At 43.5% G+C, this 25,399-nt stretch overlaps 2 long non-coding RNA genes and 1 other non-coding gene across 6 annotated transcripts; 1 reads left to right on the top strand and 2 right to left on the bottom strand.

Annotated features, from left to right (window-relative positions):
* Positions 1-2,029: 2,029 nt before the first annotated feature.
* LOC134470901 (uncharacterized) lies at positions 2,030-7,529 on the bottom strand. 2 transcript variants are annotated; one of them, XR_010040109.1, is made up of 3 exons: positions 6,934-7,529; positions 6,652-6,846; positions 2,030-4,515 (listed from the first exon to the last, which is right to left on the bottom strand). It is a non-coding gene; the product is annotated as an uncharacterized LOC134470901 (long non-coding RNA). The 2 variants fall into 2 exon arrangements; XR_010040110.1 differs by having other exon boundaries at positions 7,108-7,526.
* Positions 5,516-25,062, top strand: LOC134470900 (uncharacterized). Of its 3 annotated transcripts, none has more exons than XR_010040108.1 (6): positions 5,516-5,820; positions 17,926-17,988; positions 23,015-23,250; positions 23,783-23,998; positions 24,395-24,481; positions 24,968-25,062. It is a non-coding gene; the product is annotated as an uncharacterized LOC134470900 (long non-coding RNA). The 3 variants fall into 3 exon arrangements; XR_010040107.1 differs by adding an exon at positions 15,627-15,689 and having other exon boundaries at positions 24,395-25,062; XR_010040106.1 differs by having other exon boundaries at positions 24,395-25,062.
* On the bottom strand, positions 11,039-11,181 carry LOC111756336 (small nucleolar RNA SNORA2/SNORA34 family). The gene has a single exon (XR_002790825.1). It is a non-coding gene; the product is annotated as a small nucleolar RNA SNORA2/SNORA34 family (small nucleolar RNA).
* Positions 25,063-25,399: the final 337 nt, after the last annotated feature.

Raw genomic sequence — 25,399 nt, 5'->3', positions numbered from 1 at the left:
AACTGAGTGCACTAATCCTAGCATAAAAACAAAGGCAAGCATCCTCTTTGCACTTTGAAATAAATATCAGAGAAACGGGGCGGTTTCTCAGGGAGCCTGGTGGCCAGGGGCAGAGAGAGGTGAGGAGGCCGGGTCCAAGCCCAGGAAGGACTCAGGCGGTGGGAGCAGGGGCGAGGGCCTGTGTTGGGGCAAGAGTGGAACACGGTCTGGGCTTTCCTCTGTGCCTCAGTCTCTCCCCTCCAGCCCCCAAACAAATAGCGAGCAGAGAAGTCCAAAGATAATAAAAGCAAAGCCGCATGGATCTGACATGCTATTCTCCATAAAAGCAAATGACAGTCATAAACTCTCAAGGAGTTGCTGGGGGAGGGCTTTCCCTTTTTTGCTTAGTCCTTGTTTTCTTGCTTTTCCTCCTCCTCTTTCTCCTCTTCCTCATTTCCTTCTTCCCCTACCTTCTCCTCATCTCAGGCCCCGGGAGGTTAGTTAGTTTATCCTTCTGTTCTCCTCATGCTTCGGTTCTGGAACCGCCTCTCCCCTGGCTCTCGGTTGGTCCCAGGGCAGGAGAGACTTCAGTTCAGCCACCGAAGGGTTAAGGAGAAACTCCTTTCAAGTTCCAAGGTCTGATACCTGCTGTGACTTTGCCTCCTGGGGTTTGTTATCATCACTTTAACTCATTTCCCTAAGGATTAAGGTCACTGAGCATCTTCTCATGTGTTTATTTGCCATCAGTAATAACTTCTTTGCTAAAATGTCAGGTCAAAAGTTTTGTCCATTTTTAACTTGATTCTATGTTTTTTTCTGCAGTTTTGAGAATTTTTCATATATTCTCGCTAGAAATCCTTGATCTAATCTGAGTTTGGTAACGCCTTCAGCTTGTATTCTCATTTCCTTCACGTTTTTTTTTTTAAATACAAAGACCTTGAAACTTTGATTAATGCTCTGAGTTGCGTATGGGCTAAGTGTGTCTCCCAAGGGTTCACATGCTGGGGTAGGGCCTCAGTGTGTAGGGAAGTGGTGGAACCTGTGAAGGTGGAGAGTGGTAGAAGGTGATTGGGTCATTGGGATCCTTGCTCTTGGAAAGAATTAATATAGTTCCAGTTAGTTCTTGCATGAACAGATGGTTTAAAAAATCCAACCTTGAGCTGGGCATGGTAGTGCATGCCTGTAATCCCAACACTTAGGAGGCTGAGGCAGGAGGACTGCTGTGAGTTTGAGGCCAGCCTGGACTCTACAGTGAGACCCTGTCTCAAACAAACAAATAAATAGACTCTTGTCAGGACTGCGCTGAGAGTGACCTGAGAGAGACACTGAGCTGCCCACTACAAACAATGGACTTTCCATTACTGGCAGCAGCTTGCCCCTGATAGCAAGAGGCAAGGGCAATAAAACGTTGAGTGCAGGGCTAAGGTCACCCTGCAGTCCCCTGCTGCCAGCTCTGTGTACCAGCCTGCACTGATGACCCCTACAGCCTTAAACTCAAACATTTTATCCAGATTTCTTGAGGTTCCTTAAAATTTCATCCCACCTTGAAGCCTATGTGTACCAAGTTCGCCCTTTAGCTATTTGCTGCTATTCACTCTGTTGTCGGCTGGCCTGCAGATAGAGGGATAAAATCTGATCCTCCCCACAGCTTCAGGCGCTGGGGGGTTCCTCCTGTGCCAGTATTGCAATGCTACTCTCGCTGCTGAATCTCTCTGGCTTCCGGTCTGCCGGTGTGATGTCTTCTCCATATACCATGAAGCTCCCATTGGAGATCAAATCACCTGAACCATCTGATCTTAGATGTTCTGCTTCCAAAACTGAACTAACTGAACCTTAGTTTCTTTATACAGTATTCAGCTCCAGGTAATCTGTTAGAGCAACAGAAAGAAAAGAGACTCAATGCAATATTACGTATCCATTTTAAAATTTTATTGATACTGTTTTTGGTTATATGTAAGATATCTTCACTTACTCTAAGAAAAAAAAAAAAACATTTGTTTTATAGATTTTCCCAGACATTTTTGGGAGTTTGCACTTGTGTCTATGAGTCTTTTGAATGCTTTTTTTTTTTTTTTTTTGGGTGCTGGGGATTGAACTCATGACCTTGAGTTTGCAAAGTAGGCACTTACACTGCTGAGCTAAACACCCAACCTAACTCTTTATAATTTTATGCATGCTATAGTTTGGACACTGAATGTCCTCAAAGGCCCATGTGTTTAAGGTTTTCTCACAGGGTGGCGCCATTGGGAGGTGGTAGACTGCTTAGGAGGTGTGGCTTATCTGGAACCTGTAGACCACTGGGGATTTGCCCCTGAAGGGGATGTTGGGATCCCCATCTCTTCCTGTTTCTGTTGTTTCCTGGTTATGAGGTGAGTGCTTTTGCCTCCCATGTACTCCTGCTGTGATGTGCTGGCTTCCTACAGGCCCAAAACAACAGGGCCAACAATCATGGCCTGGACGTTACAAAACCATAAGCAAAATAAACCTCTTCTTATAACGTGATTATCCCAAGTATTTTGTTATAGTGAATGAAAGCTAGCACAACTTATGAGCCAAGATACAGGTTGAGAGTCACATGTTGGCATAATGATACCCAGCTGTTCCAGTGTGATTTGTTGAAAAGACTGTTCTGTCTTCATTAACTTATCTTTGTAGCCTTTTAAAAACTCAGTCGACTGTATATATGTCTGTCTACTTTTAGACCCTATATTCCATTATACTGAATATATATATTATACTGAATATATTCTTTCATCAACACCACATTATATTTATTTCTGTAGTTTTATAATGTCTTAAAAATGAGTAATGAGTGTCTTTTAACTTTATTTTAGTTTTTTTTTGTTTTGTTTTGTTTTGTTTTGTTTTTGCTTTTTCATGACTGCCTGCTTCCAAGGCAGGCACTTATGGCGCTGAGCTAAATGTCCAGTGGGGTTTTTTTGATACTGGGAATTGAACTCATGACCTTGTGCTTGCCAGGTAGATGCTGTGCCAGTGAGCCATATCCCCAGCCCTATTCTTTTTATTCTACCCTAATTCTTTTACTGTTCCATGTAAATTTTGGAATCAGTTTGGAATTCTGACTGGAATTGTATTTCATCTTTAATATGATTTAGGGAATTTTTACGTCTTAACAGTACAGGTACCTTTCTCCATTTATCTAAATCTCCTTTATTTTATCTCAGCAATGTTTTATACTTTTTCAGAATACAGATCTTGCATATATTTCATTAAATTTCTCTCTAAGTACATCATAGTTTTGATGTTATTAAAATGGTATATTGGGGGGCTGGGGATTTGGCTCAGTGGCATAAACGCCTGTCTTGCAAGCAGGCAGTCATGAGTTCGATCCCTGGTACCGATAAAAATGAAAAAGATTTAAAAAAAATGGTATATTAGGGGGGGATTGTTTGATTGTTTTGAGACGGGGGTCTCATTATGTAGATAGGCTAGGCTTGAACTCCTGGCGATTCTCCTGCCTCAGCCTGCTAAGTGCTGAAATATAGGAATGTGCCACCATGCTTGGATTATAAATCATATATTTTAAATTTCATGTTGATTTTTACTCCTAGAAGAATAAAAAGAATAGGGCCAGGGATATAGCTCAGTACAACCAGTTTTTTAATATTGACTCTGTATTATGTGAATTTGTATACTAACCATCACGCAAATTATCTCTGGTTTGGTGCTCTAAGTCCTTTTGGCTTTTTGATCATCATTCCTTAGTCTTTCTTCCAAGATCTGCTATTCACCATCTTTATTGTTTCTTTCAGAGGCTTTCTCTGGAAATAGGCCTCTTTTTGTATCTTCCTGTCACTCCACTGTCACTGATATTTCTTCTGGTTTATTTTTTTCTGATCATTTCAAATGGTTATTTCCACTCGCCATTTCATCCTGCAGTTTTAAGCAAGTTTCTGAAAAATTTTAATGTAACTGAGTGTAATTTAACTAATTGTTTTTAAGATTAGGTCTCACTGTGTTGTCCAGGCTGGCCCCAAAGTGCTGGGCCTAATTCCTTCTGATTCACTCTTCCACCTCAGTCTCCGGAGGAGCTGGGGCCTCAGGCATGTTCCCCTCCCAGTCCCACATCCTTCAGTTTCATGCGTCACATGATTCATCTCGTCTGCTACTTAGCTTTTCTTTTCTTTTTTTTTTTGGTACTAGGAATCAAACTCATGACCTTGCGCTTGCCAGGCAGGCACTGTGCTGCTGAGCTACACCCCCAGCCCCTCTTCCGTCTTCAATTATTGTTTTATATCTTATTTTGTGGGGAATGGGAATTGAACTCACAACCTCACACTTGCCAGGCAGGCATTTTGCCATTGAGCTACATTCCCCAGCCTGTTGTTTTATGTCTGCTATTTCTTCTTGTTTCTTCTTTCACAACCTCCTGTTGCCAAAACTGCTCTTCTGCCTTTGTGTATTTCTGTTGCAGGTGTTCTCTGTCTGTATGGCCAATAACTCAGCATCAGGTGATACATGTATCACCAGAAGCATCTTCCTTGTAGGCCCCATGCTGGTCTCGGTCACTCCAGCCTGTGATTTCAAGGTGAGGGAAAGAACCTCATGACTCCATCTGCCCTCTCTCCCCTTGACTGTCACCCTCCCAGCAGTGTCTGAGGTCAGAGCCTCTGCTTCAGCCCTTGGGGAGCAGCGCTGAGCTTCCTGCAGCCTGAGGGTTTCCAAGGAAAGCAAGGAAGAGAGGAAACCCAGGGTGTTGCTCTGCCTTCTCCACAAGGCCTCAGTCTAGCAGTCTTTGCCACCTGGTGACTCAGGAGAAGCTGCATTAAGTTGGTGACAGGCAGTGACAGCTCCTTGACAACTCTAGGAAGTGGTGAGGGAGTGAGTTGCTGCCCTCTGGTACCCTACAAGGACCGCTTCCAGCCACACTCAGCCTGACACACACACCCCTAAAAACACAGCAGTACACAGAACTTTAAAACGACCATCAGTCTCCAAGGAGAGAGGTGTCTCACTTTCTTTTTTTGGTCTGGTTGTTACAGTTTGGTTTTTTGTTTTTAGTTTTTTTCCTTCTGAAATCTCTGTTTCTTTCTATAGTTTCTTACCAGAGAAGTAGCAGAAATGCAAGTTAGTTCATCTTCTAATCCAAAAGTTGGCACACAGTGAACCTCGGCCTATCATCTGCTTTTGTAAATAGTTACAAAGGAACCCAGCCACGCTCATTCATTTCTGTGATATCTCTGTTTTTGTGCCCCAACAGCAGGAATGAATGATTGCAACACAGATTGTGTAGACTTTAAATGATTTGCACTCTGCCCTCTGTAGAAATTTCTCTGGCCCATGACCCAAACTGAGGTTCTGAGCCTCTGATGAGCTACATCACCAGGGGCATCTACTTTGCTTCCCCAGGAGAGCTACTATGGAGCAACTCCATAGCAACGCCCTTCCTAATGACACCATTCTCCTTGTTCAATGCCCGGCACCTCCAGACATCACACAGCATGGAGTGTGGAGTCCAAGCCAGTGTGGGAAGTGCCGAGGTGCTCCTGACACATGCCCAGTCATGCTGAGGGTGCCCAGCTTGGCTGCACTCAGAGGGTATGAGCAGGCCAAACTGTCTTGCTTCTCACCCTTTCAATAAAGATTCTCTTTTGAACACTCCAGGGCAGATTTCATGGTTTAGCCAATTGCTCTGAAAGCTCTTCGAGGCACATAGAGCACCCTGAAACTCTGATTCATTGGAACATTCAGAACTCTGAGCTTTTAGGCAAGGTGAAGCTGCTCCCTCCCCCAGCATGAGACCCGGGTTTGGAAGCCCAGATTAAGAAGGGTTTGACTTTTTCTTTCATCTTCTAGATCCTTCCATCACCACCTCCAAAGGTAAGGACCAGGGGAAAATGGGGGAGGGCACAGTCTTGCATGGTTGGTCATTTGCCCACTGGTAGCAATATGCCTGGAGTGGGGGAGCGTGCTTACTGCTTTTTCCCTGGAAAGGCTTTTTCAGCACCTTGCCAGGCTGGTGCTTATGCCACTGAGCTACCTACCTAGCCCTAAAAATACTTCTTCAGCAACCTTATTTAAAATTAACTAATTAATTTGTAATAGGAAGTCTTTTTGAGATACTTGGAAATACAAGTCTCCATATACACCATTATCTTGATGTAGGCAATGTGTATCCAATTGGGTATTGAAAACTCTCCCGAGTTTCAGGGGTCTTTTCCTTCTTTCTTTCTTTTTTTTGTTTGTTTGTTTTGTTTTGCTTTGTTACCAGGAATTGAACTCAAGCCCTTGTGCTTGCAAGGCAGGCACTTACACCACTGACCTATATCTCCAGCCCTTCAAGGATCTTTTCTGATAGGTTCCCCCAGTTCAGTCTCCTGGGCAAAGACCATTTTAAAAAATCTGAGGGCAGGCCAGGTATGGTGGCACACACCTGTAATCCCTGCAGTCAGGAGGCTGAAGCAGGAGGATCCCGTGAGTTTGAGGTCAGCCTGACTACAAAGTCAGCCAGCCTGAACTGTGAAATGAAACCCTGCCTCAAAAAGAAAAGAAAAGAATTTTAAAAAGAATCCCAAGGCAGCTTTGCCCATATTTGGCACCTGAGAAATATATCCCCTTGCCCCCTACCAACTGATACATCCCCTAATCCACTGCCGCCTCCAGACTGCACCCCAGTTATTCTATCACATTTAGACACCGCTCAGAGCGTACCCTGAGTCCAGGTCATTTCTGGAACTGCCGTGAAACATGCCCGCAGAGTAAGCAGTCTAGGTCAAGTGGGAGGAAGAAGGTCCTACAGGAAGTTTCTGAGGAAGGGTAGAATAGGAGAACATCTGGCTGAATAGAAAGACTGGAACACAGCGAAGATATGGTCCACATGAAGAAGAAAAAGCCGGTCAGAAATTCCTGGAAAAAACAGAAAGCTGTTAAACAAAGGGACTGACACACTTACTTACATCCCCATGGCGTCCCCGCTGTTCCTGAATTACTGACTTCAGCATCGGTTTACATGTAACGTGTTGAATCCTTAACTACAGTGAAGACCAAGTCATCCCTGTGTCACCGAGCTGATGGCAGATTTTGAGAAAGGGCAGCTGAAAGGACAGGCGGCCAGGCCTCATCTAACAAAGCAAGAAATGATAAAGAGCTGGGTGTGGTGGCTCACACCTGTAATTCCAGCACTCGGAAGGCTGAGATGGGAGGATCGTTGTGAGTTCGAGACCAGCCTGGGCTACAAAGTGAGCTCAAGGCCAGCCTGAACTGCATAGAGACACCCCGTCTCAAAAAGACAGAAAGAAAGACGAAAGAAAGAAAGACAGACAGACAGACAGACAGACAGACAGAAAGAAAGAAAGAAAGAAAAAGAAAGACAAGAAAAATCTCCAGTTCATGATGAGAAATCAAGCGGACGGTGTTGATACAGGGATCTCAGTTTCAATAACTCATAGAGAAACTGAAGGTAGCTCTGAACTATACCAGCAAGAGAAGGAAGGCGCCTACAACCCAGCTGCATTTTCACGGAAGAACAAGGAGTCGAGAGATAACGACCACAGTGACACAGTGACACAGTGAAGTCATTAAGAAAAGGCGATAAAGAAGACACCACACAAGAGCCCGACAGAAGAGGTCAAGTGTTGTCCTCCAGGGAGGGAGGCCAGGGGAAAGAGGGGAGCCCAGGAAGACTCATTATGTCCTCTACTTGATTTGACTTTTTAAAAAATGCTATTATTATTCTGCTAAAACGTTTCTGATGTTCTAAGTGCTTTTGCTGTGTTATTTGAGTCTCATGGGCAGGAGTTGAACACAGCTGGCCATAAACAGTGACAGTATTTGTCCCCAGGGCTCTCTCTTGGCTTCCGGTCTCCAGGGGAATGGAATTTCCATTCCTCTTTCCCATGTTTCCCTTAAGCATCCCCCTCTACCTGCCCGTTTCTGAACTGCATTCTTCCTAAGAAACTGGCACAGGTGCATAAAGAGGGTACCACGAGCTATTCTAAGCAAATTACTATCATAAGGAGGGAGTTGCTGGGACCCCAATTATAGCCAGTTGATCAGAAGTACAGGGAGCCCAAGACTTATGACTGGTGTTTGAAGTAGCCCCCCCACACCCGCTGGCTCCCTCCATCTTCAGACTCCATTCTGGGGAACCCCCTTTCTCACTAGCCTGAGCAATCCAGAGTCCCGCTCACCCACTGGTCACCGTTACTGAAGTCCAGAGTCTTGTGAGGCTCAGCAGAATCTTAGCCTCTCCCACGGGCGCCCTCTACTCCTGTCCGCTGGACCCTCAGAAGAGCCATCCATGGATATTTGGTGGCCACAGAGATGTCCCCTTGTAAGCCAGCTGCTCACCAGCACACCAGCAGTCCCTCCTAAAGGATTTTTGATGGACATATTTCCTCTACCTACTACTATTCTCGTAATCTGGGAAAAAAGGATCAAAGAAACTGTCTTGGCCATCTGAAGTCTCTGTCAGCTCATCATGCCTTACTCTTTCCTCTGACTACAGATCCCCTGGGGGGCAGTGGCTGGGGGGGGGAGCGGAATCCACGGGACTGAAGTAAAACTGACTGCTTCCACCCAAAGTGATGAGCATGTGACCAGACCAGCCAATCGGGAGCAGAATCCTCCTAGCCTCGGGGATCGTCCTGCCAGGTTGTTGTGTGACCCCAACAACCCTGCCAGGAAGACAACCCCAAAGCATGTGCTGTCAGGAAAGAGTGACTCCCCTTGTTTGCTTGTGTAAATGGATCCCAGGAAGCCCTGAGGTGATGCATCTGTATTTGCCACCCTGAAGAACAGGCAGTCATCGTAGAGCCACAGAGGAGAGAGCAGAGAGAGGTGGGTAGGGAGGAAGAAGCAGAGGACATAATCCGAAGCTTAGTACAAAGCCTGGGCCTCAGGGGACCCCTGCCGCTGAGCACGGTCTGTGGAGTCCGCAGCAGACTCGGATAGGCAAAGCACTGAGTTGTAATCACTTCAGGTTCTGTCAGAAATGTTGGGTGGTCAAGTTGCAGGCCTGGAGATCGTTTAACCTGCTCTGTTTGGACTTTCTCAGCTTCTGAGCCATCCCCAATTCTATAATCAGGAGTAAAAGACCACTTAAGGTCGTTAAACTAGACTTACAATCATTTTGTCTCTTGCCAGTGGGTCACTGGCAAGAGCAGAAGTCATGATAGAAAGAGGACCCGGGCCTAGAAGGGGGTCCACAGAAACTGGCAAATCACAAGCTCATCTGGGAAAGGGCATCATGGGGCGAAGTGCATGTCTGAGGTGGGTTTGGGCACTTAAGGGTTATTGGGGCCAAAATCTTTTGTTCAAGAACTAAAATCTCTATATGGTCACTGTTAACGGTTTAGATCTCAAACGTCCTCCACCTTCTCCTGTGCGTGGAAGGTGACTGGGTCAGGGGGCACCTGCTGTTAGGGGACCTGGCTGGAGGTGGGTTGCTCTCTGCCTCCTGAGAAATGCGATGCCCAGATGCCTGTCCCAGGTCCCTCTGCCACCCCGTTCACATACTGGAGCCAGCTGGCTAGGGGCTGGAATTGCACTGCGATAACCCTTTCCTCCTTTATTGTGGGTGCTAGTGAGAGTAAAGTAATTCAGGCAGCTGCTAAAACTAGAAACAACGAAGCCGGAAATAGTATAGGCAAGACAAGGAAAGCATGGCTCAGTACGTAAGTGTGTGTACACAAAAGATGTGCTTTTAAGGCAAAAACAGATTTAAAAATAAAAAACAGATTTCTTTTTATCCTAAAGTAGAATGAGAGGTTGTTCCCAGATGAACGAGATAGGATCTAGAACAAACAACAGAAGGAATTTGAGAAGATCTCAGGAAAGGAGTTTTTAGGTGGGATCAAGCTGGGTGAAATTAGACAGGGACCATTCACAAGTTTTTTTTTATTTTTGCCTAAAAGTTAGAGATTAAACTGGGCACTGGTGGTACACACTGGTAATCCAAGCACTCTGGGAGGCTGAGGCAATAAGATGGAGAGTTCAGGGCCAGCCTGGCAAGTCAGTGAGACTATCTCAAAATAGAAACTCTAAAAGGGCTCGGGGGGATATAGCTCCTTGCAAAGGCTCTGAGTTCAATCCTCAGTGCTGAAAAACAAAACAAAACTAAGATTGTTTTCCTACAATTATATAACTATGTATTTGCCTTTTAAGTTTTTATCACTCTGATTAAATAAATGATGAATGTTTCATATTGCCTTTTACCCTGTTTTTTTGCAGGGAGGTTGTTTTGTTTCATTTGTTTGTTTGTTTTATTTTTGGTTTTTTGTAATCCAGGCTACCCTTGAATTCACAACAGTCCTCCTGCCTCAGCCTCCCAAGTGCCGAGATTACAGGGGTGCACCCCCCATGCCAGGCTTGTTATCCTATTTTGGTCAAATGGGGGTTTCAGGAGTTATTTTTGTTTGCTGTTTTGTGGGGTTTGCTGTTGTCATTATTTTGTGATACTGGAGACTGAAACTGGAAACACCAAACTACATCCCTGGTCCTTTTTTATTTATTTGGAGACGGTGTCACCAAATCGCCCAGGTTAGCTTCCCATTTTGAGTCCTCCTGCCTCTGTCTTCCACATACCAGGGACTACAGGCATTTGCCAGCATGTGTGTTTCATCAAGTGTTTTGACCTAGAATTAACTTTGGGATTTTCCAATTGGCTCCTAGAAATCCTTGAAGGATATGTTTCTCATCTTGTAAAAGATATTAAACTAACAAGCCCTTCTTTTTTTATTTTTATTTTAAAGGGAGTAAAATTAAACACAACAAAATGGAACAAAATAGGCCATAAGAAAGCAATGTAAGAGATATAAATTTCAAAGCTAGACGACCTGAGATCTTCACTATCTACATATTGTCTCTTGTTTTCTTCCAAATAGTTGTCCATGTCTTTGCATGCAGAGAATTCATACAAAACAACATAGTATAAAACTGATCCAAACAGAATAAAGAAGGCGATTTAGGTCTTCAAGACCAGACAACAGAGAAGTCACTAATGGCTGTCATAGAGTCTCTTGTTCTGTTCAAAATAGCTGCCCATACTTTCATGTATATTGAAGTTCAGCTAAACAAAACAAGCAGGGGAGGACAGGTTGTGTGGTTTCTCCGGCGCTGCAGGCCCCAGCATGACGCACCCATCCTGGGCCGAATGGCCAACAGACCATAGAAAGACATCTCTTTAGGCTCCTGCTTGAAACCAACAGCGTCAGGAAGCTGCCGCCCTTGATTCAGGGCCAGTAGACCTTGATACAATGTAAAAAATTTTTCAAAATATAAATAATGCTACACTTTCTTTTAGTTATATCTGTATGTACGTACTCATACGTGTTTTTGAAATTGGGTCAAAATTATACAAATCTGATAGTCTTTAGTATTTATTTAGTCTTCAAGAGACTCATGGAAAAGACTGACAAATACAGATTTCTGAGAATATTCAAATCAGATCACTGAACTTTACTGGGTAAGAATTTCCAGAAGTCTTATGAAGAGTATTTTATAAACTGCTAACCTACATTTAGCAAAACAGGAATGAAATACAAAGGAAATGCTTTGGCAGATTTTTGTGCTAAATCAACCAGAACTGAAACTACTAAAACATGCAATTTGAATGAACTCCGTAAGTTTGACCCAAGTCAAACTGCCTGCCTAGGTAATACACAGTACTGTGCACCTGAAGACGAGATGCAAAATTGGTATTGAAAAGGATGTTGATCCCAAATTAATAAATAAATGCACGTGAAGCCAACTGTAAGAGTGAAGGCCTGGATGGTGTTGGCACTTTCTTGACTCCTGATGACTTTCCTTATTAAAAGTCCATCATTCCACAACTCACACTGGAGTGGACAAAATGATATTATTTCAGTGACTGTTCCAAGGTTGCTCATGTGACTTAAAACCAGTGTTGGTCTTGACAGATTCTTGATCCAGGGAAGACAGTGAAAACCTCAGGGGGTGTATTTCTACTACCTGCTGGGCCATTTGACCATTTATGGAGGGATTTTATTCATTTGCCACCTGCAGTGGGATCTGAAGGGGTTCTTGTAATATTTGCATGTGTGTATGTGTGTGCCCATGCTTGTTGCTGGAGATTGAATCAGGGTCTTGTGCACACTCGGCATATAATATGTTTTATATTCAGCCTGTGACAGGTAGCAGCTTTCCATAAAAACAGTGCTGTAACAGTAGAACTTCACGTAGCTCCCACTCTTTTTTCCTTTGGTATTGGAAATCGAATCCAGGACCTTGCACTTGCTGAGCTATGTCACTTTTCACTCTTACAAGCTCTGAAATGACTCCATAGCACAAGGCTTTCATGCGTGAAACCAAAGTGTATCTTTATCAGGTAAAAGAAATCTTCTCATGATCCAGCAATTCAGGAAAATCAAGCCCTCTACAGGCTAGAACCTGAAGTGTTGGTTTTCTAAGGAAAAGAACTGTGGGTAAGACAAGGGCAGCCCTCGAATACTGTGGAGCTCGCCATTGTCCTGCCGGGATGTCAAGGCCTGACTCTTGGGTCTGCGTCTCACAACTCAAAAGGGCCCCTCGAGGGCGGGGCCTTCTCCCCTGCTGGAGGGGAATCTAGGTGGCAGCCTAGACATGCTTTCCTGGGATCACAGATCAAGATTTCTCTGCACTCCCACAAATTTTATTCTTTTTCATGTTTGCCCTTCATTGGCTGCTGTCCTAATCTTTCCTTTTTCCTACCAAAAAAACCCAAAAAACAAAACCCAAAACCCTAGTTTGTGCATGGCTAAGTTGGCTTTCCAAGGTTTTCTAACCTTTATAAACTTCTAGTAACTCTCTGTGTTAGTGGGACTTGTGTTATCCGAGCCATTATAAAAATGAATCGCTCTTGCCAGGCATGGTGATGCACACCTGTAATCCCAGAACTCTGGGAAGATGAGACAGGAAAATTTCAAGTTTGATCCCCAACCGGGGCAACTTAGCAACTTATCAGGACACTGTGTCAAAATAAAAATAAATAAATAAGAAAGACTAGGCTCAGGGCAAAGCTCAGGGCAAAGGCTCTGGATTCAATCTCTAGTACCACCAACACAAAGCCAAATAAAGCCAATCAAACTCCTCTTTAATGCAGTCATTTCATGGTGAACCGTAGTCTCCACTCCCCATTATTCTCTCAATGAGGCTGCAACCAGCAGGACTCAGACTGTTGAACCACCCGCATGGCCTGAGCTTCGATCTTTTGGTGTTGATTAGTGTGGTTCATGAGGACGTCCGTTAAGGAGTATCTTTAGTCTTGGGAATCCCTTTCTCCTGAGGTTCATTATCCTATTCCCAGGACACCATACCCTCTCAGAAAGACTTCAGTGTCCACGGCAGAGCCACTTGCTGGCCACTAAATTGTCTCACTGGCTGAAATAACGAAAAAATCTAGAAACACTCATTAATAAGGACTCAAGACCTGTGAATAACATGCTGAAACCAGAGCTCCAAACTGTGGTGACTGCTGGGGAGGCAGCCCAGTGGTGGAGCACTTGTTGTGCCAATGTGAGGCCTTTAATCCCCAGAGCTGCCAAAACAAAAACCAAAAAAAAAAAAAGATGGTGGCCAACACAAGCACTGATGCCCTGCATTAAGTCCAGGCCCCAGGAGGCCTTCACACACTCATCCTTGGTAGTGAGCTCCAATCTGAATTAGTGAAAATACTGAATCTCAGTCAGTTGCAGCAGCTGAACATCAAGCAAATGGGTAGAAGGCCAGCTGACCCAAACAGGGCCGAACAATGCAGCTACTCACACTGCCTCTGTGCTACTATTTCATTTTCAGTCAGTTTTGTTGTCTGATCACTTGCAGCCCGGGTGTTCTTGGATCCTGCTCTCATTCTAATCACAGTTCTAAAACCATGAACAAAAGCCAGTTAAGCGGGGTATGGTAGTGCACACCTATAACCCCAGCACTCTGGAAGGCTGAGGCAGGAGGATTACAAATTCAGACCCAGCCTGGAAAAATCTTGTCTCAAATATTATCTCAAAATAAAAAATATAATAGGCTGGGGAAGTAGCTTAGTGCCAAGGCCCTGGGTTCAATGCTTAGCACCCCTCCAAAAAAGCCTGTTTAAGTTAAATTTCCAGTACTTTTGTCCTTTGACATCAGAGAAATGATGAAAGACTTGGAGACACCCTGGATCTAGTGTCCCTCAAGTCAGTAGCAGCCCCCACCTCCCGCATAGCTGAACCCTAAATTCATTTTTATCTGAGTTGGATTTAAATGGAGTCAATCAGAACCACCCTAACTAACACAAATAAAACAGCAAATGTTAGGAGAGGGGCTGCCCTCCTGCTGTGTGGGATGCATTTGCAGGCTAAGTGACCAGCTCACTAGCAGTAAACAGTCAGAATTACAGGAATCTATTTTGTTTTTGTCATGTGGTACTGGAGATGGGGCCTAAGACCTCATGCAATGGTCAAATGCTCTACATTGAACGCCGTCCCCTGCCCAGTCAGGGTTGCCTGGTCTGTGGCACAGCCTCAAGAGCCAGAGCTGGACCTATTCAGAGACCAGCAGAGGTTTCTCAGGGTCAGTATACAAAAGCACCTCTGGAATAAATGTAGCGCAGTCAATGAACTTATCTCTCATTAAAGCCATCCCACTGGAGTACTGAAAGGCTTTTGGCCCAGGCAGAACACTGTAACCGGAACCAGGAAGCCCCTATCTCCCCCGCCCCTGGGAATTTACCTGTGACACTGGCTTCCCCGCGCTTGGAAATTTGCCTATGGCGGGAAACCTAGGACCAATGGGCTACCCGTGCATCCCTGATGCCCCCTTAGGTTCCACCCCAAACAGAGGCTACTTACAAACCCCCACGCCACGTGTCCGCGGGAGAGATTGCTGGACACCAGCAGTGGGGGGTGCCAGTCATCTCTCTCCGTGTTCTCAGAATAAAGGCCGCTTTTTGTTCTATACTTCTCATCTTTTGGAAATACTTTTCATCTTTTGGAAATAATCCTATCAGCAGTGCTTCTTGAGGATCTTGGCCTCTCTTTGTTGAGTAGTCTTGCGGGTGCTTAATCTCTAAAAGTTACTGTCTGTTGAGAGTCAGAAATTCCAAACCAGCATGAGGTGCTGGTGCATGCCTGTAGTCCCAGCACTCCAGAGGCTGAGGTAGGAGGGTTGCTGTAAATTCAAGGCCAGCCTGAGCTACATAGAGAGACGCTGTCTCAAGAAAAAAGAAAAGAAAAAAATTCCAAACCAAACTGCACATAGTGACCACATTCCTGACCACACAGTGTCAGGAATAAGTGACTTATTCTGTCATCTGCATTGGCAACTTGGTGACACTATCTCCAAATTTTAAAAAAGATTTAAGAAAAAAAAGCTACACTACTCTAATTAGAAAAATTTAAAACGCAACCAATCCCAAGTGTGTAATGGTTGATACATTGTGTCAACTTGAAAAGTTTAAAAGTTTAACTACATGACTCATCAGGGAGCCAGAGTTCTTATTTTGTAAACACCCTCATTCTGTGGAAGAAGAGGGCACAGAGGTGGTGTGGGTGCTACACCCACCCTGGGGGGGCGGGTGGTAGTGGTAGATTGCTTACTATATAAGGGAAGAGAAGAGGCTTGTTTTCTACCCCATCTCTTTTTTTTCTTTCTTTCTTTTTGATTTTTGAGATAGAGTCTCACTATGCTTTTAGGCTAACCTTGAGCTCCCTTTGTAGCCCAGGCTGATGTCAAACTTGCAATGATCCTCCTGCCTCCGCCTCCCAGTGCTGGGATTACAGGTGTGTGCCACCACGCCCGACTTGTTCTGCCTCCTTTTGGTCTTGCTGCTTCTGCTGTCCTCTGCCACCTTGAATTGTTGCCCCTGTGCCAAGCCACCCTGCCTTGGAACCCACTGATTACAGACTGAAACCTCCACAAACTGTGAGCTAAATAAACCTTTCCCGCCTTAATTTTGGGTATCAGATATTTTGTCTCAGCAACAAGAGAAAAGTAGCAGGACAAACTGTTAAAAGGAGATAATACAACTAGAACTCTCAAGCACTGCTGGTGGGAATGTTACCCTGCAAGTTGAAAAACCACAGTGTCAGCAAACACTCCGTCTATCTCTATTTACTGGGCCATGAAACGAGGAAAGGTTGTTCAGAGCACCCCCTCCCATGTTAAAACAAGGATGGGACAGGAAGGTCACTCTTGGTATGATAGGAACAGTAGGAAGGGACCTGGGTCCCTAACACCATGGAGAGTGCACACCAGCCCATCCATATGACCCTGGGCTTGTCACTGATGAAGAAAACTTTCTGCTTGTTTCAGATACTGTTAGCTGGGGACTCTGTGACTCCAATGACCTTATATAATTAATCAATAACCAGATACAAGGGCAGGAACTACAGAAAAGGAGGAGACAACTGAGGGGTGGGTTTTTTCAACCCCTAAAATGAACCTGTTTCTGTAGATGATCCTGTTATTATCATTCTTAGTCTTATTCTCATTGATTCTTCTTCTTCTTCTCAGCCAGCCTAAGTACATGTTGAAAATTTAGTCTTTGAAAAGAAAGACACTTACTAGGCTATTGACAGCCACATTTTTAGCCCTACCTTCAACATAAAAAAGTGTGTGTCTTAAGATTATTTATGTGCTAGTTTTAGCAACCCTAATCATAATAAAAGGTGTTCAGCAGGATTAGTGATCAGGGAAAAGCAAATTTTAAAAAAATTTTTATTTAAGGAGAAAAAGGGTACAAGTTATACAGAATTTCAGAAAAAAATAAGCAGTAGGAAATCACTAGTTGATAGGTTACATATTGTCATCTTAGAAATATTTGTTCAAGTTACAAAATTAAAGCATATAAAGTGGACATTCAAACAGTGAGACTGCAAACCGTTTTGTTCAATGATCCAACAAAACTCAGTAATATCATTATCTATCTTATACACTTAAATATACATGCAGTTATATCATTTAGAGCACTTTCAGGGAAAAGCAAATTTAAGCCACAGTGAGGGCTGAGAGTGTAGCTCAGTGGTAGAACACTTCCTAGATTTACAAAACCTTAGGCTCAAACCCTAGCACAAATAAATAAAAATAAACAACTTGCTAAACACTAGAAAAAAATATAAAACATGAACAATTCTAAGTGTTAACAAGGATGTAGAGCAACTAGAAACTCTCACAGGTTACTAGCAAGAGTGTTACAATGGCTCAACCCCGCTGAAAAACTGTTGCAGTATCTATAGAAGCTCCATTACAGTTATAGCTTTGTGATGGTAACTATGTGTCAGTTTAACCAGGTCATTGTATTAGCAAGCTTTCCCATCACTGGGACAAAATACCTGACACTTGAAACTTCAGGAAGTGGTTTATTTTGGCTCATAGTTTCAGTATGTTCAGTCCATGGTTAGCATCCTTCAAGGCAGAAATGGTGAGACGAGAAGAGATGGAATAAAGGTGCTCGTGCCATGGTGGCCAGGAAGCAGAAAACAAAGACCAGAGCCTGGAATAAGAACGCTTCCTTTCAGGTCACACCACCAGGGACCCACCTCCAACCAGGTCCCATCTCCTAAGAGCACACCCAGCTATAAACCCATCAATAGATTAATCCACCAATAAATAGGGCACTCCCATGATTCAGTCAGTATCATTCTTACAAGTATTCTGTCAACCACTGGTCAAGTGTCAGAACATCCCACTATGGCCTGGGAAAAAATATATACCAGACTGGCAAATATGCAGATTCACTTGTGCACTTGTGTGTACACATGAGCAGACAAAAAATGATCACCAGGCTGTCTGTATCTCAATGTAACACCATCACGTTGAGTTGTGTTAATATACATACATATGTAGATAGGTAGCTCAAGACCATGTTATTAGATGCATACAATTTATAATTTTTATACCTTCCTGTTAAGTAGTGAACATTTTTCCTATGAACAAATTTCCCTCTATATTTTAAGGGGCTCTTGTTTTGTCTTCTGTTTTTGTTTTTCTGTCATGGTGGTTATTGTTTGCTTTCAGATGCCATTGGCTTGCAGTTAATCCAGAAGCCCTGACTTTCTTCGGTTGCTGCCTGGACAGTAGGTGTGCTTACACTCTTCCATCCTTCTATTTTGACCTTACTATTTATTCTTATTCTTTAAATGCACTCCTTGTAATATAATCCTGTTTGATCTTCTTTTGTTTTTCATTCTGATATTCCTTATCATTTTTTAATTGTTGTTGTTGTTACTGCTTTTTGTTTTTGTGGCAGGCTTTTTGTTTGTTTTGTTTTGAGGCAGGGTCCCACTGTGTGGTTCAGGCTGGCCTCGAACTCCCTATGTAGCCCAGGCTGGGCTTACCTCCCAGCGATCTCCTGCCTCAGCCTCCCAAGTGCTGGAACTGCAGGCATATGCCAACACACTCAGCTTATCCTCTATCTTTTTTAACAAGAGCATTTACATCTACTTACTTTAGTATTTTATTTTGAGATAACATAACATCTTACAAACCTGTGGCACCATGTCACAGCCAAGATACTGACACTGATCTGAAGGTCAGGTATTGATCTTGCTCAGGTTTCCTTGAGTTTGATTGCACTGGTGTACTCATCAGCCTGTGTCTGTGTGTGTGCTTAAGTCTGTGTCACCTAGTCACTTGCATAGGTTCGAATGTCCACCATCACAGTCAAGGTGCTCACAGCTTTGTCACGAGGATCCCTTGTGTCATCTGCTAGGAATCACACCCACTCCGTTCCTCATCTGTCGTCTTCATCTCTTGCAATCATTAATCTATTCTGCATTTCTGTAATTTTGTCATTTCAAGAGTGCTATATAAATGAAATCTTACAGCATGGAGCCTTTGAGGATTCACCTTTTTTCCACTCATCATAATTCTCCAGAGATTCACTCTGGCAGCTGCTGTTCCTGTTTATTACTGAGTAGTAGCCCATGGTATGAATTTATAACCACCACCTACTAAAGGTGGCTGCTGCTTTGAGACTATTATGAACCAAACTGGTATGACTTTTTTTTTTTTTTGCCTTTTTGAGACAGGGTTTCACTATGCAGTTCAGGCTGGCCCTGCACACACTTTGTAGCCCAGATTGGCCTTGAATTTACAGCAACCTTCCTGCCTCAGCCTCCTAGTCCTGGGATTACAAGAGTGCACCACCACACCTGGTAAAACTGGTATGAAACCAAATAGGTTTGAATGTTCATCACCACAATCACAGCCAAGGTATTCAACAGTTTTGTCACAAGGACCCCACATACATATATAGTGGTGCTGGGGATGGAGCCCAGGGTCTGACTGATTCTAGGCACACTCTGTATCACTGAGCTACATCCACAGTTCCTAGGAAAATTTTAAATTGCTATGAACATTCATATAAAAGTTTTCATATGCAAACATAAATTTCTACTTCTTTTTTAATATAAGTTTGTACTTCTTTGGACTAAATGTCCAATAGTGCAGTTCCTGGTAGAATGGCAATCTGTATGTTTCATTTTATAAGAAACTGTCAAACTGTTTTCCAGAGTAAATGTTTCCTGTGTCTTTGAATCCTTGCCAGCATTTGGTAGTGTCACAATTTTTAAAATCTGATCAAGTGTATAGTGATATCTCATTGTGGTTCTAATTTGCACTTCTTTAGTGGCTAATGAACTTGGTATCTTTCCATGTGCTTATTTTCCACCTGTATATCATCTTTGGTCAAATACATGTTCTTGTTTCTTACCTGCTGTCAAGTAGAATTATTTGGAGGGTTTATACTGTGAGGTTCTAAGAGTTCTTTACATGAAGTTATCCCTCCTTACTTGCAGGAGATACATTCTAACACCCCCAGTGGATGCCTGAAACCACCGGTAATACCAAAACCAATATAACCATGTTTTCATATCTTTTTTTTTACAAATTTGAACAATTGTAGCGATATCCCACAGTAATAGACACTTAAATTGTGACCGTTAATGTGATATGTCAAATTGATTTGAGTTTGAATAAGAATCACCTAGCATATAAATAAACCACTTTTCTGAGTGTGTCTTTGGATGATTGACATGTAGGCCAGCAAATTGAAGGAAGAGGGCCCACCCATATGTGGGCAGCAGCAACCAATAGATTTGTAGTCTGGATGGAATAAAAAGGGAAAGAAGAGAGCTGGGGGTGACAGTTCACACAGAATCCCAGCACTGAGAAGGCTGACTTCTGACCCTTCAGTCTTCCAACACAGGCTCCCACTGGTGACTCTGCAGAACTTCCAGGGCTTTGACCTTTGACTGATGCTGCATCCTTGACTTCTCTTGTTCTACGGCTTCCTTCTTCTTGGGCTGAGGAGTTGCTGGATCCTCTGGCTCTCCATGGCTCAGATGATCACTGTGAACTCTTCTGCCTCTGATCCTGCAAGCCTACCTGATAAATTCTCTATTATAATTATACATATATTTTGTATTAGTTTCATTCCTCTAGAGAAGTCTAATGTAACTATGAATAATTTATTTCTAATATTTTCTATTTAGCATTTTTAGACCATGAGTAATTGAAACCTTGAAAAGCAAAACCATATATGGGGGACCACTCTATTCTAGGAATAGTCCTTCATTAGATAAAAGGTTTGCAAATAATCTCTCCCATTCGTATCTTGTCTTTTCATCCTCTTAACATAGTGTTTTGCGGAACATGTTTTCAGGGGATTTTTTTGTTGTTGTTGTTGTGTGTGTGTTCATTTGTTTGTTTGAGATAGGGTCTTGCCATATATGTAGTTCAGGCTGGTCCTGAACTCACTATGTAGCCCAAGCTGGCCATGAACTCTCAGCAATCCTTCTGCCTCAGCCTCTAAGGTGCTGGGATTACAAGCATGTACCACCATGCCCAGTCTTGTTTTTGATTTTGTAAGGTACAGTTTATTATTTTTCCTTCTATGGATCATCTTTTTTTGTTGTTATTTTGTTTTGGGTACCAGGAATTGACCTCAAGACCTTGCATTTGCCAAACATGTGCTGTACCTCTGAGCTATATCCCTAGCTTTTTTTTTTTTTTTTTTTTTTGAGACAAGGTCTCACTAAATTGCTTGGACTGGAATTGAACTTTGATCCTCGAACCTGGCCTTCTAGAGTACTGGGATTACAGGTGTGTGCTACCAGGCCTATTTTATGGATCATTCTTTTAGTGTCAAGTCAGAGACTTATTTGCCTGGCCTCAGGTTCTGAACATTTTCTCCCATCTTTTCCCTTAAAATACATCATTTCATTTTCCACATTTATGTCCATGATGAATTTCCTGTTAATTTTTGTATAAGATGTGAGGTTTCACCTGACATTTTTCTGCTAGTTTATGACAGTCTTATTACTCCAGCTGTTTTCATTAGAAAAACTGTCCTTCTTCCATTAGATTATCTTTACATCTGTGTTAAAATCTCAGGAAAAGCCAGTTGTGGTGGTGCATGTCTGTAATCCCAACACTTGGGGGAGGCTGAGGCAGGAGGATTGCTTCAAGTCTGAGGCCAACCTGGACTACTGAGTGAGACCATGTCTAAAAAAAAAACCCTTAGGAGAAGGGAATTCTGACACAGAGATACAACAGAGATAAAACTTAAAGACATGATGCCAAGTCAGAAAAAAATAAGTGTTGTAAGAATTCACTTATTGGAGCTGGAAATTTAGCTCAGTGGCATAAGCGCCTGCCTTGCAAGCACATGTTTATGCTTACAAGTACCGTGGTCAATCCCCAATACTGATTAAAAAAAAAAATCCACTTACGTGAGGTCCCTGAAGTAGTCAAAATCACAAAGCAGATAGGATAGGGGTTGCTGGTGGCTAGGGGAAGTAAGAATGGGGAATTCTTTAAAGGGGACTGGGTTTCAGTTTTTTGTTGTTGTTGTTTTGCTTTGTTCTGGGTTTCAGTTTTATGAGATAAAAGGAGTCATAGAGCCAGGCATAGTAGTACCCACCTGTAATCTTAGCACTCTGGGAGCTGAGGCAGAATAATCTCAAGTTCCAGCCCAGTTTGGGCAATTTACTGGGACTCTGTCTCAAAATAAAAAAACAAACAGCTTGGGGTGCAGCTTAGTGGCAGAGAGTTTTCTGAGCATGTGTGAGCCCCTAGGTTCAACCCTCAGTAAGGCGAAAAACAAATAAATAAGTAATAAGTGAGTCATGGGTACTGCTGGTGGTGACAGTGGAACAGAATTGAGGCAGGAGATTAGGGCAGGGCGAACTGGCTGAGCAAGGAAGCACGATCCCGAGATTGAGGAAATTCATGCAAAAATGGGTCCCAAAGCCCTGAACCTGGGACCAATCAGAATGTGATCTTCGGCTCTTCTTGCCAGAAATCAAGCTAGTTTTTGATAGAATGGCATAGATCTGACATCAGCTTGAGGGGCAGCGGATACAAAAGATGTCTGTCATGCTTTTGGTGACTGCGCTCTCTCTTTCACAGTGGCTGGCTCCTTCCTGTACAGTGCACTTCTTTTCCTACTTTTATTGGCTTGCATTGGCTCTTCAGAGTATATTTCCTTTCTTACCTTTAATAAATGTAAAATCTTGGTACCTTTTTGCACTCGTCTTGTTCTTTGTTCAGTACAAAAAGAGCCTAGAAAACACCCCTAGAAGGACATCCCAGACCACCAGAAACTGGTAACAACATTACAATGTAATGTTCATATCGCTGGCCTGTACTCTTAGCAATGAATAAAATAGCTAGATGGGGTGGCACATGCCCGTAATCCCAGCATTTGTGAGGCCAAGGCAGGAGGATTACTGTGAGTGCAAGGCCAGCCTGGAAAACATAGCAAGATCCTGCCTCAAACACACACACACACACACACACACACACACACACACACACACACACGGTTAAATTGATAAAATCGCAATTACAAAATTGAAAAAATATCAGTTCAGCAGTTTATTGATATGTAGTTTATTTGCATTAATTTAATTGCTAACATTTGTGTGTCAAATTGTTTTATTTTTACTATCCTGCCTGTTCTCTTTGCTTTCTTTTCTGCCTGATTTGACATTAATTATGTCGTTTTGTTTTTCCTTTCTACTACTTTACATGACCGTCTTTTAGTTACCCTAAAAACTATCTACACTGATCTGCCTCTTCGTTTTTGTTTTTGTTTTTTCAGGAGGGGGCTGTTCGCTCTGTAGTGCTGGAGCTGAAACCCAGGCCCTCATGCCCGCTAGGCAAACACGAACCTCTGAACAGCACTCCCAGCCCTGACTCACTTCTTGGCCTGTTTACATCTCTGTTCTGCTACCTTTTGCTGGAAAAACATCAGTGGCCATTTGCAACTGACCACAAATTCTCCCCACTGCTGTGCGCAGGCCTCCCACCATAACTGTCTTGCCCTCACACAGAGAGGTTAAGTATTTATGGACCTCTGGAACCTGGCTTGGCCGTGTGACTTGCTTCAGCCTGTACAATAGTAGCAAAAAGGGAAAGCGCTATGCCCTGAGGCCCGCATGGGTGGAACGCAGGCTGGCTTCCAGGAGAATGAGGGGCTGGGTGCAAAGACTCCCAGCCAGGTGAGCGGAGGCCCAGTGTGACAGGGAATGCAGCCAAGCCATCCACAGCCCAGCTGCCCAGACTGAAGAGCCTCTGAGCTGAACCAGGAGAAAGGAGAAGTGTGTGTTCTTTAAGTGAACAAAACATGAGAGTGGTTTGCTATATAGCAAAGAACAAACATGATTACATCAATTTTAGGCTTTCTTAGATCTTATGATTACAGCAAATAGTCACTCTCTCCTTCAGGAAGTTGGGGAGGAAATGTCCCAGAGCTAATTTTGGCTGTGGTTACACAGGTATCTTAGTCACTTTCTCCTCCTTGGGACAAGGATGAGACCTGACACCCATAACTGAAAGGAGCAGAGGTTGATTTGGCTCATGTTTGCAGACCATAGTTGGCAGCGCCAAGGCAGAAATAGCACGGCAGAAGGGCCCGGGCAGAAGGAACCTGCTCATCCAATGACAGCCAGGAAGTGAGAGAGAAGGGAGGAGCCAGGAACAAGAACACACTCTCCCAGGTGACATCCTAGTGACCTGCCTCCAAGCAGGCCTCTCCTCTGACAGCACACTCTGCTCCTCAGCCCATCTCTGCATGAATCCACAGGTGAGTATTACACTGCATGATCCATCACCTTTCACACACTTGAGAATTTGGATGTAATTTTAGATCTAAACCATAACAGCAGGTGTGCAGGGATATCAGACCCAGGCATGCACATGTCAACATTTAGTGAGCTATACAATAGATGTTTAAAATAAAGGTACTGATCACACATAAGTTATAGATCAATTAAGAAGTAGGAAAAGAAAAAGAAGCAGTCTTTTCCCTCAAAAGGTTTGCAGTCATGTAATGGGGATGTGGACAATACACCAGACACTTCTGAAACACTGAGGCCTGCACAGTGCTGTGCTGCATGGAAGGGGATACACAGAGATTGCTTTGGGAGCTGCCATGTACCCCACCAGGTTTTGGAGTAACATTGTTCATCTCCCATTTCAGCAAAACAGCTCAGGCCAATGTCAACTGAGGAGTCAGCCCTCCAGAGACACACAAGGAAGGGCCCAGCTCTAAAGGCATCAGGACAGGGTGAGAAGCACTTCTCTGGGGAGGCAAGCGATGTGGCCCAAGAAAGAGAGTGTTGTGCTTTGTGTCTAGACATACCCCCAAAGCTTCATGCAGTCAGAGGTGGGGCTTTTTCAGAGGGGGCTGGATCTAGAGTACATGGTGCTGGGATTGATTCAAGGTGCAATGCTAGGGTGAAGGACATTAGGATTAAGGGTGTGAGTGCTACCTGCCTGAAGCAGCCTGGAGAAGATACAAGGGATAGAAAGAGCTGTGGTCTGCCAGGCCTGGTGGCACGTGCTTATAATCCCAACACTCAGGAGGCTGAGGCAGGAGGATCACCATGAGTTCGAGGCCAACCTGGGCTACATAAGTGAGTTCAAGACCAGTCTACATGACATAGTAACAGTGTAGCAAAAAAAAAGATAAAAGAAAGAGAGAGAAAGATTTGCAGTCATCCCTTGTTGCTTTGTTATCTTCTGCCCACCACAAACTATTTCTCCACTGCAGTGTCTCTCTACCGTGAGCCACCCTGCCTTGCATCCGGTTGATTATGAACTGAAACCTCTACAAAAATGTGGGCTAAATAAATCTTTTCCCTTTAACTCTGGGTGATGGGTATTTTTTCCAGCAACAAGAAAAGTAGCTATGACAGAGAGGCACAGGAATGCCATGCAGGGAGGACAGACATTCCAGTGGTGGGAACATGAGGTATGTGGTAGAGACAGAGATCTAGAAGAAAACAGCGGAAGGTGGAAATGAAAAACAGAAGGTAACATGGATTATCTCTTCTACACAAAACAGAAAATTATAAAACCTTTTTGGATATATTTATTTATTTATACTTTTGACTTTTTTGAAACAAGTCTTCTCAAGATTAGCCTTGAACTCAGCATCCCCTTGCCTCAGCCTCCCAAATGCTAAGATTACAGGTGTGTGCCA

This window comes from Cavia porcellus, unplaced genomic scaffold (assembly GCF_034190915.1).
Source record: "Cavia porcellus strain 051 isolate PalLab524CR breed Dunkin Hartley unplaced genomic scaffold, mCavPor4.1 scaffold_17, whole genome shotgun sequence".
Taxonomy (NCBI): domain Eukaryota; kingdom Metazoa; phylum Chordata; class Mammalia; order Rodentia; family Caviidae; genus Cavia; species Cavia porcellus.
This window is presented reverse-complemented; position numbering and strand designations above follow the sequence as displayed.